The sequence below is a fragment of the Mesocricetus auratus genome, unplaced genomic scaffold, assembly GCF_017639785.1.
Source record: "Mesocricetus auratus isolate SY011 unplaced genomic scaffold, BCM_Maur_2.0 Super-Scaffold_100008, whole genome shotgun sequence".
In the NCBI taxonomy this organism is placed as follows: domain Eukaryota; kingdom Metazoa; phylum Chordata; class Mammalia; order Rodentia; family Cricetidae; genus Mesocricetus; species Mesocricetus auratus.
The window spans coordinates 6,210,932-6,225,759 of NW_024429192.1; the positions used below are offsets into that span (position 1 = coordinate 6,210,932).

The following is a 14,828-nucleotide window of genomic DNA, read 5'->3' on the forward strand; positions in this document are numbered from 1 at the left end:
ACTAAATACGTCTTTTAAAAATAGTAGTAATAATAATAAAGTCTGTCTTTGCCATTACCCCACCAGCTTATTAATAGTATCTCCACAGGTCCATCTAACAATGTTTTTATTTAAAACCAACAGCAGTAAATCTGGCCTCATAAAAACCCAGCCTGTTAGCTGGTGACTACTTAAGACTAAGGAGCATGAAGACAAAAAGCATGGTGTAATGTCTGCTTGGCCCAGCCAGAAGGGTAAGGTAGCCAGAATTCAGACCCGTGAACTTGGCTGAAACCTCACCAATCTGTTTCATAACTGATTTACAACAGCAACAGAAAACCCTGTATTGTTTCAAAACCTGGGTGGGCTTGTGTGTTCTCTGAAACAGTGATCAGGAAAAGAGACCAAGCCACACAGGATGGCTCTGGTTCCTCTCCAGGGAGCAGAAACAATCCCGGCCCTCTCTCCTGTTTCAGGCGCTCAGAAAGACGCTAGAACACGACGGATGTTTTCATAGCTGGTTTAAAACAACAGAAATTCGTTTCATCAGCTTCTGAGATGGGAAGTCCCAAGTCTTGGCAGGGCCACAGAGTCATGTCCTGTCGCTCCCCTGCTCCCGCCCCAAGATGCCCTTATGCCCATTTTCACATAAAGCACTATTTTTAGGACTCGAGTGGGCATGACTTTTTGGGGGGGGGTAATGTCCACCTCAGTACAAATACGGAACATTTTCTAGTTTTCATTTTTATTATTTTTTTATTTTTTTACGAGACAGGGTTTCTCTGTATTGTTTAGGAGGCTATCGGTCCAGCCCGGCCTCGAACTCACAGAGATCCGCCTGCCTCTGCCTCTGCTGGGATTAAAGGCGTGCGCCACCACCGCCTGGCTTGTTTTGTTTTTAATCGGTGATCATGATGTATCGAAAGCCCTCAGGGATTTGCAGCAATAAGGGAACGTATTGTGACAGTTCTGGTATGTACTTTTTATTTTATTTTTTCAGATGAGGTTTCACTATGTAGCACAGGATGGACTCGAATACAAAGTCCTCCCGCCTCGGCCTCTTGAAGGGGGGATCGAAGGAGTGGCCACCACGAGTGGCTCATACTTCATTCTTGAAGAAGACGGTCTGTCAGCGTTACAGTTAGTCTTGTTGCACCCCTGAGAAGAGCGCCGGGAGCAGAGAGCGCGCCTGCCACCGGCTCTCTCTTGTTTTAAATCTGAAGCACAGGCCATAACTGGTAGCTAGGAAAGGGAGATAAAGGAAGATTTGCGCCACTCACTCCGCGGCCGAGGCAGGCTCTTAGGTGTGTAACCTGTTTCATGTCACTCTCAGTGTGAGACCTGGAGACAGGACAACCGTGTCCGGGTTCAAGGGTTTCTTTTTTCTGTTAAGATTTATTACTTTCTGGGCTGGAGAGATGGCTCAGCGGTTAAGAGCACTGACTGTTCTTCCAGAGGTCCTGAGTTCAATTCCCAGTAACCACATGGTGGCTCACAACCATCTGTAATGAGATCTGGTGCCCTCTGCTGGCCTGCAGGCAGAAGACTGTATACACAATAATAATAATAATAATAATAATAATAATAATAATAATAATTAAAGATTATTACTGCCGGGCGGTGGTGGCACACGCCTTTAATCCCAGCACTCGGGAGGCAGAGGCAGGTGGATCTCTGTGAGTTCGAGACCAAGCCTGGTCTACCAAGCGAGTTCCAGGACAGGCTCCAAAACAATACAGAGAAACACTGTCTCGAAAAACAAAAAAACAAACAAACAAACAAAAGATTATTACTTTCTAAGATGTGCTTTGACTTTCGTGTATGTGAGGGTTTCGTGTGTGAGTTCCCACGGAGGTCAGAAAAGGGCTTCTGATGCCAGGGAACCGGAGTTACAGATGGCTGTGGACCGCCTGCCGTGGGTGCTGGGAACTGAACCCAGGCCCTCCGGAACAGCGGGAAGCATCCCCAACTGCCGAGCCTCTGCAGGGCTTCTTCTTGACCAGAACGGAAGAATCTTGATTCTTCTCCAGCAACCTGCCAGAAGAAACAGGAGAGTTCCAGCCTTTTTGCCACAGACTAAACCATCCACCCGCCCCGCCCCGCCCCGCCCCGCCCCGCCCCCTTCCCAGTTTGTAGCAGATTCCGTGGTGGCCCTAGGACCCTTGCAAGGGCTTCGGTGCTCTTGCTCTCATTTTCAACTTTTCTATTTTGAGATGATTTAAGTCTGATGCAGAGAACCCCTTGATGCCTATCCCATCCGGATGTGCCCGTGGTCACTTGGTATCTTAGAAACCGGACTGGGCCCCCAGGAGCCTGAGGAGGAGGGCTCAGCGCATGCTCCTCACGTCTGCTGAGAACACAGGTTTGGGTCGCATAGGTGGGGCTGGCTCTCATCCTCTATCACAGGATCCGATCTCTGGCTCCCCGTCAACCTTGTCTCATGAGACCTCAATTCGGTGAGGAACATCTAAGAACATCTTGTTAGCGTAGTCTGTCGTGGACCCCAAACCAGGAGGGTGATGAATTAGACTAGGGAATGTGTTCCTTTGTTCTATTCTTGTTCCCTCTTCCCTCCTTGCTTTCTTCTTTCCTTTTCTCCTATTCTCTTTTCTCTTCTTGTCTTTTTTCTTTGGAGACAGAATCCCTGTAGCCCAGGCTGGCCTTGCACTCCCCCAGAAACCTCACTGACTCAGCCTCCGCAGTGCTCAGGTTACAGGCACATGCCACCACGTCTAGGGTAATGATATTTCTAGATCCATCCCGAAGATGGAGAGTGAACCTATGACAGTTGTTGCAGAGCATCTAGAATCGTCTATAAAAACTGCAGCCCAGAACGAACCAACAATTGTATCGTTTTGTTCGGCTATTAGCTGTACATTATCAGTAGGGTTCAGTATGGTGACTCCGACCGTGTGCACAGCATGCTAAAGCGACGTAAAACCCAAGTAGCAGCCAGAAGAACAAAGGGCACAGGCGTTTTTTGCTTTGCGAAGGAGGTATTTTGAGAACTGGGAGCCAACAGGAAACTCTTGACCTGCTTCTGGTTTTGCTTCTGGCTCCCTCTTCAAAGAAACTGTTCAGATAGAAACAGACAGGTGGAATAACCGTGTTGATGGGGAACTCGGAGCCTGGGCAGAAGAGAAGGTGGACCGTGGAAAAAGCCACCGCCTGGCCCAGAAGACGTGCTAAGACCTCAGAAGTGTGGGCCGTGGTCCTGGAGACGCTAAAGAACCAGGAGGCCACCTCATCACCACATCTCCCAGCTTGACTCTTAATGTTTAGACTGTATTAACCACAACCTGGAGAGTAGTTTCATATTAGAGACACCGGTGGGAGAGGGAACTTTGGGCCGAAAAGCTACAGAGGACTTTTATCGAACATTTGATGTTTTGAGTATTCTAACATGCCACTTTTCTTTTTGGATATTCTTCTTTGCCTTTTTAAGGAAAATCCTCTCTCTCTCTCTCTCTCTCTCTCTCTCTCTCTCTCTCTCTCTCTCTCTCTCTCTCTCTCTCTCTCTCTCTCTCTCTCTCTCTCTCTCTCTCTCTCTCTCTCTCTCTCTCTCTCTCTCTCTCTCTCTCTGTCCCCTCGCACTAAGACACACAGATACATTCCCAAGTGCTGGGGTAACAGACATGAGTCACCGCACTCAACTACAGACGTATCTATCTCTTCTTGAACCTTCTGATTTCAATCCTTGGCAGTTCCCTCCCACTTTCTCAGACATCTGGACGCAGATACGCTGCGTTTGAATCTGGTGTGTTTCTCAAAGGCCCAGGAGTCACAGCCCTGGTTCTAGCTCGTGCTTTTGGGAGTGGCAGGGCTTAGTGACAGGCTTGAGTCACAGTGACTTGCTCTCTGGGTTTTCACCTCCTACTCACCGCAGACATGAGGTGAGCACCCCGGCCCACTGTACATTTCCACCATGACACTGCGCTTGTGATGGACCCAAAAGCATTGTGACCAATTGGTCACGGGATGAATGAACTGAAGTCTTCAGAACTATGAGCCAGAATAAGCCAGATTTCTCTTTGATACTTTGTGACAGAGTTTCTGTCCCATCTGGTCCCACTGTCCTTCAGCCCCAAATAAACATACAGATGCTTGTATTAATTACAAACTGTGTGGCCCATAGCTCAGGCTTCTTACTGGCTAGCTCTCTCTTAATTATTAACCCATTTCTGTTAACCTGTATATCTCCATGAGCTCTTGGCTTACCCAGTGATGCCCGAACCTCTTGTTTTCTCGGTCACTACATGGCGTCTCTCTCTCTCTCTGGTGGCTTCTCTCTGCCTCCTCTCCCCAGAATTCTCCTCATCTGGTGTTGTGCCCCAAATCACCAAGAGGCCAATTTCGATGCAAAAGCAAAGTCTTTTATTGTAAGGTTTAACAAGCTAACCCCATTAGCTCGGGCCCTTCACTCCGCCACCATGGCAGATGGCTAGAGAAAGACCGGGAGCAACCTCGAGGCAGGGATCTTAAAGGGCAGCGCAAGGGAAGTGTCTAGGGGTATGAAACAGTCCAGGTTTGGGTGACCCGCCTGTGCTGATTGGTCAACTGGTTGTTATAGCCCATAGGCCCTCCCAGAGCTGTTGCTATGTTCTGCACGTCACTGCTGTGCACTGTCCGTAAAGCACAGCGCTGCCAGCTAACTTCTGATTGGCTCCTTGCCATGAGAAGGGCATCTGACCTCCTAGTGACCAGGACAGGAGCGTCAAGGTCTTGTAAGCATATGTTAGCCTCTCATGGTTGCTAAAATGGGGAACTGGTCACTACACTGGTAGTCCTGCTTATACTTTCTGCCTGGCTACTGAGCAATCAATGTTTCATTCATCAACTAATAAGAAACATGTACAGAAGGACGTCCCCATCAATGTTAATTGTAATTGTTAATTGCACTTGTGGTGGTCCCTGAAAACTGGTTAATTTTTAACCCTTGTCTCCACCATTCCATTCCTCTGATGTAAAGCGGGTGGGTGAAGATACATACCCAGGTAGGGGACTCTTGACAGCCAAAGGACTGTTAGCAGACATGGCTCACCAAATGGTAACGGAGCTTGGTTTGGGCAGGATTATTATTTCTCAGGGTTTCCTCTGTGTAGTTTCGTAGACCAGGCTGGCCTCGAACTCACAGAGATCCGCCTGCCTCTGCCTCCTGAGTGCTGGAACCAAAGGTGTGCGCCACCACGACTGGCTGTTTCTCAAATGTTAACAAGAAATGTTCCTCTACTTTCCAGCTAACGTCCAGGTCACACGTAGACTAAGGAAGAATGACGAACTTGACCATGGAAGCAATCTCAGCAAACTTTAGCGCCTTTGTTGTTTTCAAGTTCAGGGATACCCGGGCAAGACAGCTATATGATCTGACTGCCATAAGAAATAACCCTGGGGCCGGGCGTTGGTGGCACATGCCTTTAATCCCAGCACTCGGGAGGCAGAGGCAGGCGGATCTCTGTGAGTTTGAGACCAGCCTGGTCTACCAAGGGAGTTCCAGGACAGCCTCCAAAGCCACAGAGAAACCCTGTCTCAAAAAAAAAAAAAAAAAAAAAAAAAAAAGAAAGAAAGAAAGAAAGAAAGAAAGAAAGAAAGAAAGAAAGAAAGAACCCTGGGATGAGGTGCTTTGGAAAGACAGTGTTTGAAGGGCTCAGCTAGTATCAAAATTTCTTAAATGGCTAAGCGTGCACCCTTCCCCCATGGGGGTCTGTTGACCAGCTTGTGACTAGCAGCTTTTAGCAAAAACACTTCTCATCCCCTCCTCCCAGTAAGGCCTGCATGCAAGTTCCTGTTTTCTGTCCATCCTAATTGTCTAAATCTTAATTACTGTTTTTGGCTCACCCTTTGTTGGAGGTCTCTGGGAAGGTAGGCTTCTGACCTGGGTGTTTTTCCACCATGCCTGCCTTTGGTATAAAAGGCTCCACCTTTGTTAAAATAAACGCCATTCTCCTTGTAAGAATGAGCTGCTGTCTTTGTCTTCATTTACATCCTTAGCCCTTGGCTTCAGATTGTTGTGAAGTATTGTAGCTCTGTAGCCTGCAGCTCACTACAGCTAAGCATAAAATTATCACGTGAATCACACCTTTGACTCCTGGATATATACTCGAGAGAAATGAATACATGTGCCTGCACACAGACCTATACATGGCATGCTGGGAGTGACGCTCAGTGGTACAGTACTTGCCTAACATGGACCGAGACCCCCCAGGGTTCTTCCCTGGTTCATCACAACCTTAATCAACACCCACCTACTAGTCAGCCACTGAAGGGTGTCAGCAAAGTCTAACACTATGCAGGAAAAGACAAATGAATCATCTGAGACACAGTGCAGTGCAAAGAGCCACAAGAGCCATCTACGAAGGGACAGTTCCCCTTTGTTCTGCTTGCACGAACTTTGAAGAAGCAGCAAAATCATCGATGCAGAAAGCAGCCTGGGGTTTCTGGAGCGGAGAGGGGCTGGGGAGGGTGTAGAGCGTGGTTGCTAACGGCTACACGCTTCTTCTGGGAGTGGGAACGCTCCGCAGTGGGATTGCAACAGTGGAGTCAAAACTTATTAACTAGATTAAGAACTCAAAAAAAAAAAAAAAGAACAAAACAAAACAAAAACGGGCGGTGGTGGTGCATGCCTTTAATCCCAGCAGAGGTAGGAGGATCTCTGTGAGTTCGAGGCCAGTCTTCAAAGAGAGTTCCAGGACAGTCTCCTAACCTATAGAGAAACCCTATCTCGAACCCCTCCCCCCCCCAAAAAAAGAACGTTGCATGGCTGAGACATAATGGCTTTTGAATGATTTCCCAGTAAAACAGTGATTTTTTTTTTTAAGAAATGAAATTGTGTTTGTCACGGGATGCACGGGCAGGTCTGGGGATGGTAACAATGTAGCTTGAGGGTTGTTTGCTGTGAGTTTCCTGTGTTCATGGTATTGTCCCCTCCATTCTTTGAACAGCTTCCTGGAGGCGGTTACATCTGTCCTGTACAAGGTTATGCAGGCTGTGGCATTGTGGTCAGTTTCAAGGCTAGGTCTGGTTTAAGGCAGGAACCGTGCAAGGCTGAGGGTCCCCTCAATTGGTTTAACAAAAGCAATTTGTTGTCATTATTTTGAGTGATGCTTTCTAGCTAGGAGTTCCGTCGCTCTGGAAGGAGAGAAGAAATGGACTGGGATTTGAAAACATGCGATATTATGTAGGATTTAATCTACCCATTGTGGCTTGTTTCCTTCTTCTTTTCCTTGGGTGGGAACGAAGTGGCATCTGATGGCTTTGCTATGAGTTTCACGAACGGGCTCCTGGTGATAGCTCAGCCTCAGCGTGCCTTCTTTGCAAGAACTCCGAGAACTGATCTCTGAGCAAAAACCACACTTGGGTACACAGTGTAATTTTGGGAGACACGGCCTCAAGAAGCTTAGGCCTACGTAGTTGAGGATGGCCCTGAACCTCTGATCTTCCCATCGCTACCTTCAAATGGTGGGGTGACGGCATGCACCTCCATGCCCTGTGTATGGGCTGCAAGGGATCAAACTCAGGGCCTCAGACATGACAGGAGAGCACACTGTCACTTGAGCTACCTCCCCTTAGGTCCCACATTTGTCTCTGAGGATGGCTAGACACTGCAAACTCCTGATCGAATACAGAGTCTGGAGTGAATCTGGAGTTGTCTAAAGAGCCCAAGTGCTAAGCTTTTGAAGTTTATTTGTAGTTAAGCTCTGAGATGACCTTTAAGGATAAAACAAAGTGTGCCTCTAAGGGTGTAACTTTTAAACTATCCTTCCACTAACTAAAGCAAGGACTACATTTTAGCAATGTGAAAAGTATCAAAATATGTTTTATAGTTTCACATGCTATGTATCACATAGGTGCTGTAAAATTCTGGGTGACTTGATACACACAACTGAAATTGAAAAGCAGTTTTAAGAAATCGGGGCCACAGCTGGGAGGTGGTGACATACGCCTTTAATCCCAGCACTCGGGAGGCAGAGGCAGGCGGATCTCTGTGAGTTCGAGGCTGGGCTGGACCGACAGCCTCGAAAACAATACAGAGAAACCCTGTCTCGTAAAAACCAAAAAAAAAAAAAAAAAAAAAAAAAAAAAGAAATCGGGGGTCCATATACCCAGGCTTTTATAAAGAAATACCATAGGATGGTCATTTTTAAACAATAGAACATTTCTGATCTGATCTCAGTTCTGCAGGCTGGGGTTGTCCGAGATGGAGGTGCAACCAGTGAGGATCTGTCTTCACAGACGGCGCCTTCCGTTTGTCTTTGGAGGCTTGGAAGAAACAGCCCCTTCTGTTAGAGAGACTGGTCCCAGCCATAGGGCTCCATCCTGTTGACTTAGTCCCAGCCCCCAGATGAGCACTTCTCACCACACAGGGACTGGGTTTCAACACACACACTTTGGAGGGACAGTAACACTGAGACCACAGCATCGAGCTGACCTGCACAGGCTCTTTTCTTTTACCTGGAATACTTTTTACTGGCTTTGATTTTCTCTTGCATGTGTGTTTTGGTTAACTACAACTTTTTATTTAATCTGCAAGTATCAGTGACCTGACTCTTCATGCTTGGTTGTTGTGCCAAGAAGGCTTCATCTACAGAACAAGTTTACTAATCAGTCATCATTCTGAGTAATAGCTATAACCAGGGCGCCATGCCAGGGGCTAGCACACAGGGAGGAGTTGCAACATGGGAAACTGCTTTGGGGGGGGGATATGATGGGGGATGGATGGATGGTAGGGTGGAAAGACATTGCTCAAAGCGTGGAAATGAAACAGTTAACTTCTGAGTTCCCAAACAGTACTAAGTGACTACAGTGACTATAGCTGGCTGAGAACTAAAAGCAAAAGTAACCGTTTTCCAGGAAACGCCTGCCCAAGGGTGCTAGAACCAGCCTAAGGAGCCGTGGAACGAAAGGCAGGCAGCTAGCTGGGGCTGCATCCTGTACAGTTTATTGGGGGAATTTGCCGACGAGTGTGTGGTCTTGGTCTTGGGTGACAGCTAGACTGGTGGAGACTGGTGGATTCTCAGTTTGGGGTTTTGGTTTTTGTTTTTTTTTTTTTTTTTTTTTACCAAACCTGACTTCATGCAAACCAGAAAGTGCCTGGTTTTATATTAAGCCGATATCAAAGATGACCGGCACATTCCTGGATTGCCAGTGCCAGGGTCTGCTGGCTGTAAAGCTCTGCCTACGCTCCCACAGTTTTATTTGTGGCTTGTTGGGGAACTGTGCAAGGAAAACTCACTGGGATTACTCTGATATAGATGTGCTAGAACTGACTCAAGATGGCTGCAGTCAGATCAAGCTGAACTTCTGTAGATCCCTTGAAGGCCACAAATCGTCTATTCAGCTGGGACAGTCGAATATCTGGGCATTGCCAGACGTTCCCTAGGGAACAAAACCACCTCTCTTTGAGAAACACTTCTCTGGTAGTGAGATTGTTCCAGAAATCTTAAAGTATTTAACTCATGTGTCATTCACTGTAGAGAGATCACTGTAATTACTCTTTCCCTCACAAACATCAAGAACACAAGAGATACTTGGCTTTCTAATTTTCTCCTTCTGATGGCCCAGGAGGCCTCAGCCCTACACAGAGAACCAGAGGCAGTCAAGGCTTGGTGACAATGGGAGAGTGGTCTTCTGCCAGGAAGAGCACACCAATTGTTATCCAATACCAAATGGTCAGCCCTGAATACATACATACAGGTAACACTATCTAGACAGAGCAGGTTATATTTAGGAACATACGTATATACATATATGTCATATGTGTGTATACATACATACATACATACATGTAACAACATTTTCTTTTTGAGAAAGAGGCCACGAATTTGAAAGAGAGTGGGGTGAGGAATATAGGAGGATTTAGAGAGAAGAAAGGAAAGGAAGAAATGATTTAATTATATTATAATTTCAAAAAGAAAAGAAGTGATGTAATATGTAAAAATTTCATCTGTTTTAGTTACTTTTAAAAACTATAGTTGTATAAACTTTTTTAAAAATGAACTATTTTTTTTCTTTTTAAAGACAGGTGCCATTATACTGTAGCCCAGGCTAGCCTCAAGCTCACTGTGTAGCCTGTCTCATCTTCCTGATTGTCTCCTGGATAGGATTTGGTATGAACGACCATGCCTGGCTTTTATCTATATTTAGTTGCAAAAACTTGTCTCTGTTGTGTTAAGACATGATATTTTGAAATATGTATGCATTGTGAAATGACTAACCTAATTAACATAATTTTTCTAAATGCTGAGATAACTTAAAATTTACTTTCGGTTAGCTCAGGTGCCATAGGTTCTCACGGGCACCAAAAGGTGCTGTGTACTGTAGAGTGTTTGTTTGAACTATTGCTGTTCGGCATGATAAGTCAGTGTTTGTTTTGATTAGCTAGTGTACTTTCCTGGCTTTTCCTGCATTTTAAAATAGCAAGTACCACTCCCATCTGAGGTCAGTTTCCTTCTTTCTAAAGTAACCCCTAAGACCTTTCATAACCGTCTTTCAGTATCAAACGCTCTCACTTTTGTTTGGCTGATCTTTATCGTGGCTCTCCTCCCGATATTTTGTGCGGTGATTTCCCCCAGAGATGAATACATACCAGAGTAACAAGCCCAGGGAGACCGGGTTTCTGAAGCACTGGGAAGGCACTGCGCCCCGCCTTCCCAGAAAACCCTCCGCCTTTGCTCTCCATGTCCTGCAGCTTCGCTCTCACGTGATTTCTCCATTTTTGGACCTCGAACAAATCGGGGTTTGAGATTTGTAACCTGTGGTTGTGGGAGTCTTATGGGCCGTTTTCTTTTCAGACATTCAGACATTGCCCGTGCTGGGTTCTGTGTCCCTTGTCCTTGGAGCCCTCCTCTCCTCCGTTATCTCGTATGGGAACGGCCCATACTTTCGTCTTTTTGTTTTTCCCCACTGTGCTCTGGAAAACCATCTGTCTTAGAAGTAAGGTGACATTTCTACAGAGCAGGTACTTTTTTTCCTAGAGTACTCTAACATTCTACAATAAAGCTGTTTAGTTAAACAAGATTCTTAAGGTACCATTTTAGGTCAACTGTATTTCTCTAAACACGCAGTTTAGGAATGCTAGTCTCTGATACTGTGAAAGTGTGTGTGTGTGTGTGTGTGTATAATTTTTTTAAAGGAGGGATTAAAACCAGGAGATCTGGGTAGAGAGTTAACCCTCTAGAATGTGATGGGCCTCGATCAAATTAAATTATTTAAGGGGTTAGTTGCCCCCAGGCGAGTGCACGGTCCCACAGTAGGAGGGACTTTTTGTAGGAGAGGGCTGGGAGGTTGTGATGTGCTTGATAAGCTGTTGGAGTATTGCCTGGGTTTGGGGACCTGGTAGGTGTGTCCTGGGTCCATCCGTCGCTTTGGAAACCGGAATCACAAGTCGGCTTTGCCCGGTGTTTTGTGCAGACTTTTGTAAGCGCGCGGGCTTGTAGTGAGAATCTCTGGCCGGTTTGCGGACTTCTGCAAACGCCAGCCTCTGGCTGTAAGGTGGTGACTGAGTGGGCGGGGGGTGTGGGTCTTTCTGTCCCGAAACCTCCAACCTAGTAAGTATGGGAAAAGATATGAGGTCCCCTGTCCACAGACTGCTTGGACTGGAAATGTCTTCCCTTGGTCGTCACCCTGGTGGTCTGCCCTGTAGATTTGGGTCTTGCTGACTCCCACAAATGCAAGATTCAACTCCCTAAAACAAGGGCCTGCATCTCTTTGGAAAACTTTGACTAATGCCTTTCTCCTTCTGCAGGGTCACAGTTCTCTCTGGGAACGGGCCATGAAGTCAGTCCTCTGACTCGCTCAACTTCATTTTCCAGACTTTTGTTTCTGGTTGCATTCTCACCACCCACTGATCTAGCCAGCCACTTCTTAGTCCGAAGTAGATGGCAGCTTTTGCTCTCAAATAATCTTTATCTTTTTTCTGTACAGAAACTGCACATTTCTGGGCTGGGGCGTGTGGCTCAGTAGGTAAATCGTTTGATAATCAGCGTGAAGACCTGATTTCAAATCCCCGGAAGCCATGTGAAGACTGGTGCCGTAGATCACATCTGCAATTCCAGGGGCACATCTGCAATTCCAGGGGCACATCTGTAATTCCAGGGGCACATCTGCAATTCCAGGGGCACATCTGCAATTCCAGGGGCACATCTGCAATTCCAGGGGCACATCTGCAATTCCAGGGGCACATCTGCAATTCCAGGGGCCCTCCATGAGATGGGAGGCAGAGGTAGGTAATCCCAGAAACTCGTGGCTCAGCTAGCCCAGGGTTTGCAGTGGTGAACAAAGAGACACTGGGCCAGGGAGATGGCTCAATGGGTAAAAGTGCCTGTCGCACACGCCTGACACCTTCAGTTCAGTCCCCAGATCGCTATAAAGCTGTCACCTGGCCTTCATACACAGGCTGTGACATTCACTTGGGCACAATCAGCAAACGTGTTGTTGACCACAATCATGAACACACACATTACACATCTACAACAACAACAACAACAACAATAGTAGTAGTAAATAATAACAAAACAAATTTCTTATAAAAAATCTTAGAAAAAAAAACCAAACAACTCACCATCCAGCCAGGTGGTGGTGGCACACACCTGTAATCCCAGTACTTGGGAGGCAGAGGCAGGCGGATCTCTGTGAGTCTGAGGTCAGCCTGGTCTACAGAGCGAGTTCCAGGACAGCCAGAGCAACACAGATAAACCCTGTCTTAAAAAAAACAAAAAACAAACCAACCCCCCCAAATACCAAAAAACAAAGCAAACAAAAACCCAACAACAATTAAAAACAAATAAAAAGCTACCACCTCAATCAAGGTGGAAGGCGGGGACAGACACCGAGGTTGTCCTCTGACTTTCACACACTTGTTGTACCAAGTCTGTATTCACATGCACACGTCATATGAACACACATGTTCTCACATGCACATGCCATATGAACACACACGTTCTCACATGCACACATCATTTACACATGCACATAACGCAATGGGAGAAAATTGCTGCCCGACTCACAGTTGTTGCCCGGGTAGGAATATACTTCCTCATTCCCTTCGCACTGGCCTTGGCCGTTTCCTGCCCGGAAGGGATATGGACAGATGGGTCATACTGTAAGCAGAAGTAGCCAGCTGCTGTGGGAACTGATTCGTCTTCCCTTTCGGTGTGTCCTGCAGGCTAGATCTTGGCATGAGCCTGCAGGGTTATCCTCCAGCCACTTGGAGCATGAAGCAGCCTTTGCGTAAAACTCCATGGAAAACTGGAGTCCATGAGTGGTTCTGGGCTCCCCTCACACCGCCGCTGTCGTCTTCCCTGGGAATGAACCAAACACCCGCAACGCCTTCTGCACCTTGCTGGCTCCGGCTTAGCCGGCCGTTGCTCCCTCTGGCTCTGATTAGTTGTAGAGCCACTTTTGGGTTTTGTGATCTCTAGAGGTTGACCCTGAAGCTTTGTTTGACCACCTCGATAGGGTGATTTGGGACTGTGACCCACCACAAGGACCACTGTGAGGTTAGAACTTCTCAGAAAAGACAGATTTGACTTCGTCGCTCAGCAGCCAAGCCAAACCTCAACGCAAACCAAAATGGTTTCTTTGTAGTTCAGGCAGGTACGCAATGGCCCTGAGTAATGATCCCAGAGGTCATCGGATCCTAGTACTTGGCACTCGTGATTGCTGTTGGGTGCTCTTTGCAAATGTGACTAAGAATGTTGAGACATGGGGATTGTCTGGGATCACACAAGGCAGACTTTGGCAGTCGCAGAACCCTTTAGAAGAGTAAGTGGTGGGACAATACAGAGGGAAGGGAGGGGTAGCTGTGGGGGCAGAGGGAGGCTGGGTGTGGCCACAAGCCAAAGAATAACAGGGTTCGCAAGAGGCAAGGAATGGATTCTCCTCGGATCCCCAAGAGCCCCCCTTGGACACTTTGATTTCATCCCACCAATGCTGGAATCTCAAACTCTGAAAATTAATTCTGCCATCTTAAACTCCTGAGAGTGTGGGGATTTATTCCACTAGTCATAGGACACTGGCATGAGGGAAAAGGATTCATTTGTTCCCAGTTCACCCTTTACAAAGGGTCTCAATCTGTGGGGTCTCCTTTAGGCTCCATCAAGGTATTTGGGGTTTACCTTCTACCCTGAGAGCTTTTTATGTGAGGCTAAAACCTGAAATGCCTTTGGGGTGGAAGGCGGCATTGACAACCTCTTTGGGTTTTATTGGCCTCTGAGTTTTCTTTCTATCCTTTCTAAGAAACACTTTAAAGGGTGTTTGTTTGGCTGGGGAGGCAGTGTGGTGACATTTTGTTTGTGTTCTAACAAATTGCCTGAAGATCAGAGGGCGGAGCTAGCCACTAGTTAGTCATAGAAGCCAGGCAGTGGAGGCGCACACCTTTGATCCTAGCACCTGGATCTCATGACTTTGATTCTAGTATTTGTGATCCCAAGCCTTTAATCCCAGCACTAGGGAGGTGGAGACAGGGATAGAAGGGGTGGAGACAGGGATAGAAGGGGTGGAGACAGGGATAGAAGGGGTGGAGACAGGGATAGAAGGGGTGGAGACAGGGATAGAAGGGGTGGAGACAGATAAGGGGTGGAGACAGGGATGTAAGGGGTGGAGACAGGGATAGAAGGGGTGGAGACAGGGATATTAGGGGGCAGTGGAGACAGGAGTATAAGGGGGCAGTGGAGACAGGGATAGAAGGGGTGGAGACAGGGATGGAAGGGGGCAGTGGAGACAGGACTATAAGGGGGCAGTGGAGACAGGGATGGAAGGGGGCAGTGGAGACAGGATCTCTCGCCTACTCAGTCTGAGGATTCCTAGAGACAGGATCTCACCCATCCAGTCTGAGGATACGGTACAGGCAAGAA

General features: G+C 47.1%; 1 long non-coding RNA gene across 1 annotated transcript; it reads right to left on the minus strand.

Annotated features, from left to right (window-relative positions):
* Window positions 1–940: 940 nt before the first annotated feature.
* On the minus strand, window positions 941–4,332 carry LOC121141747. The gene is made up of 3 exons (XR_005878686.1): window positions 4,198–4,332; window positions 1,773–2,013; window positions 941–1,221 (listed from the first exon to the last, which is right to left on the minus strand). It is a non-coding gene; the product is annotated as an uncharacterized LOC121141747 (long non-coding RNA).
* Between the last annotated feature and the right edge of the window lie 10,496 nt (window positions 4,333–14,828).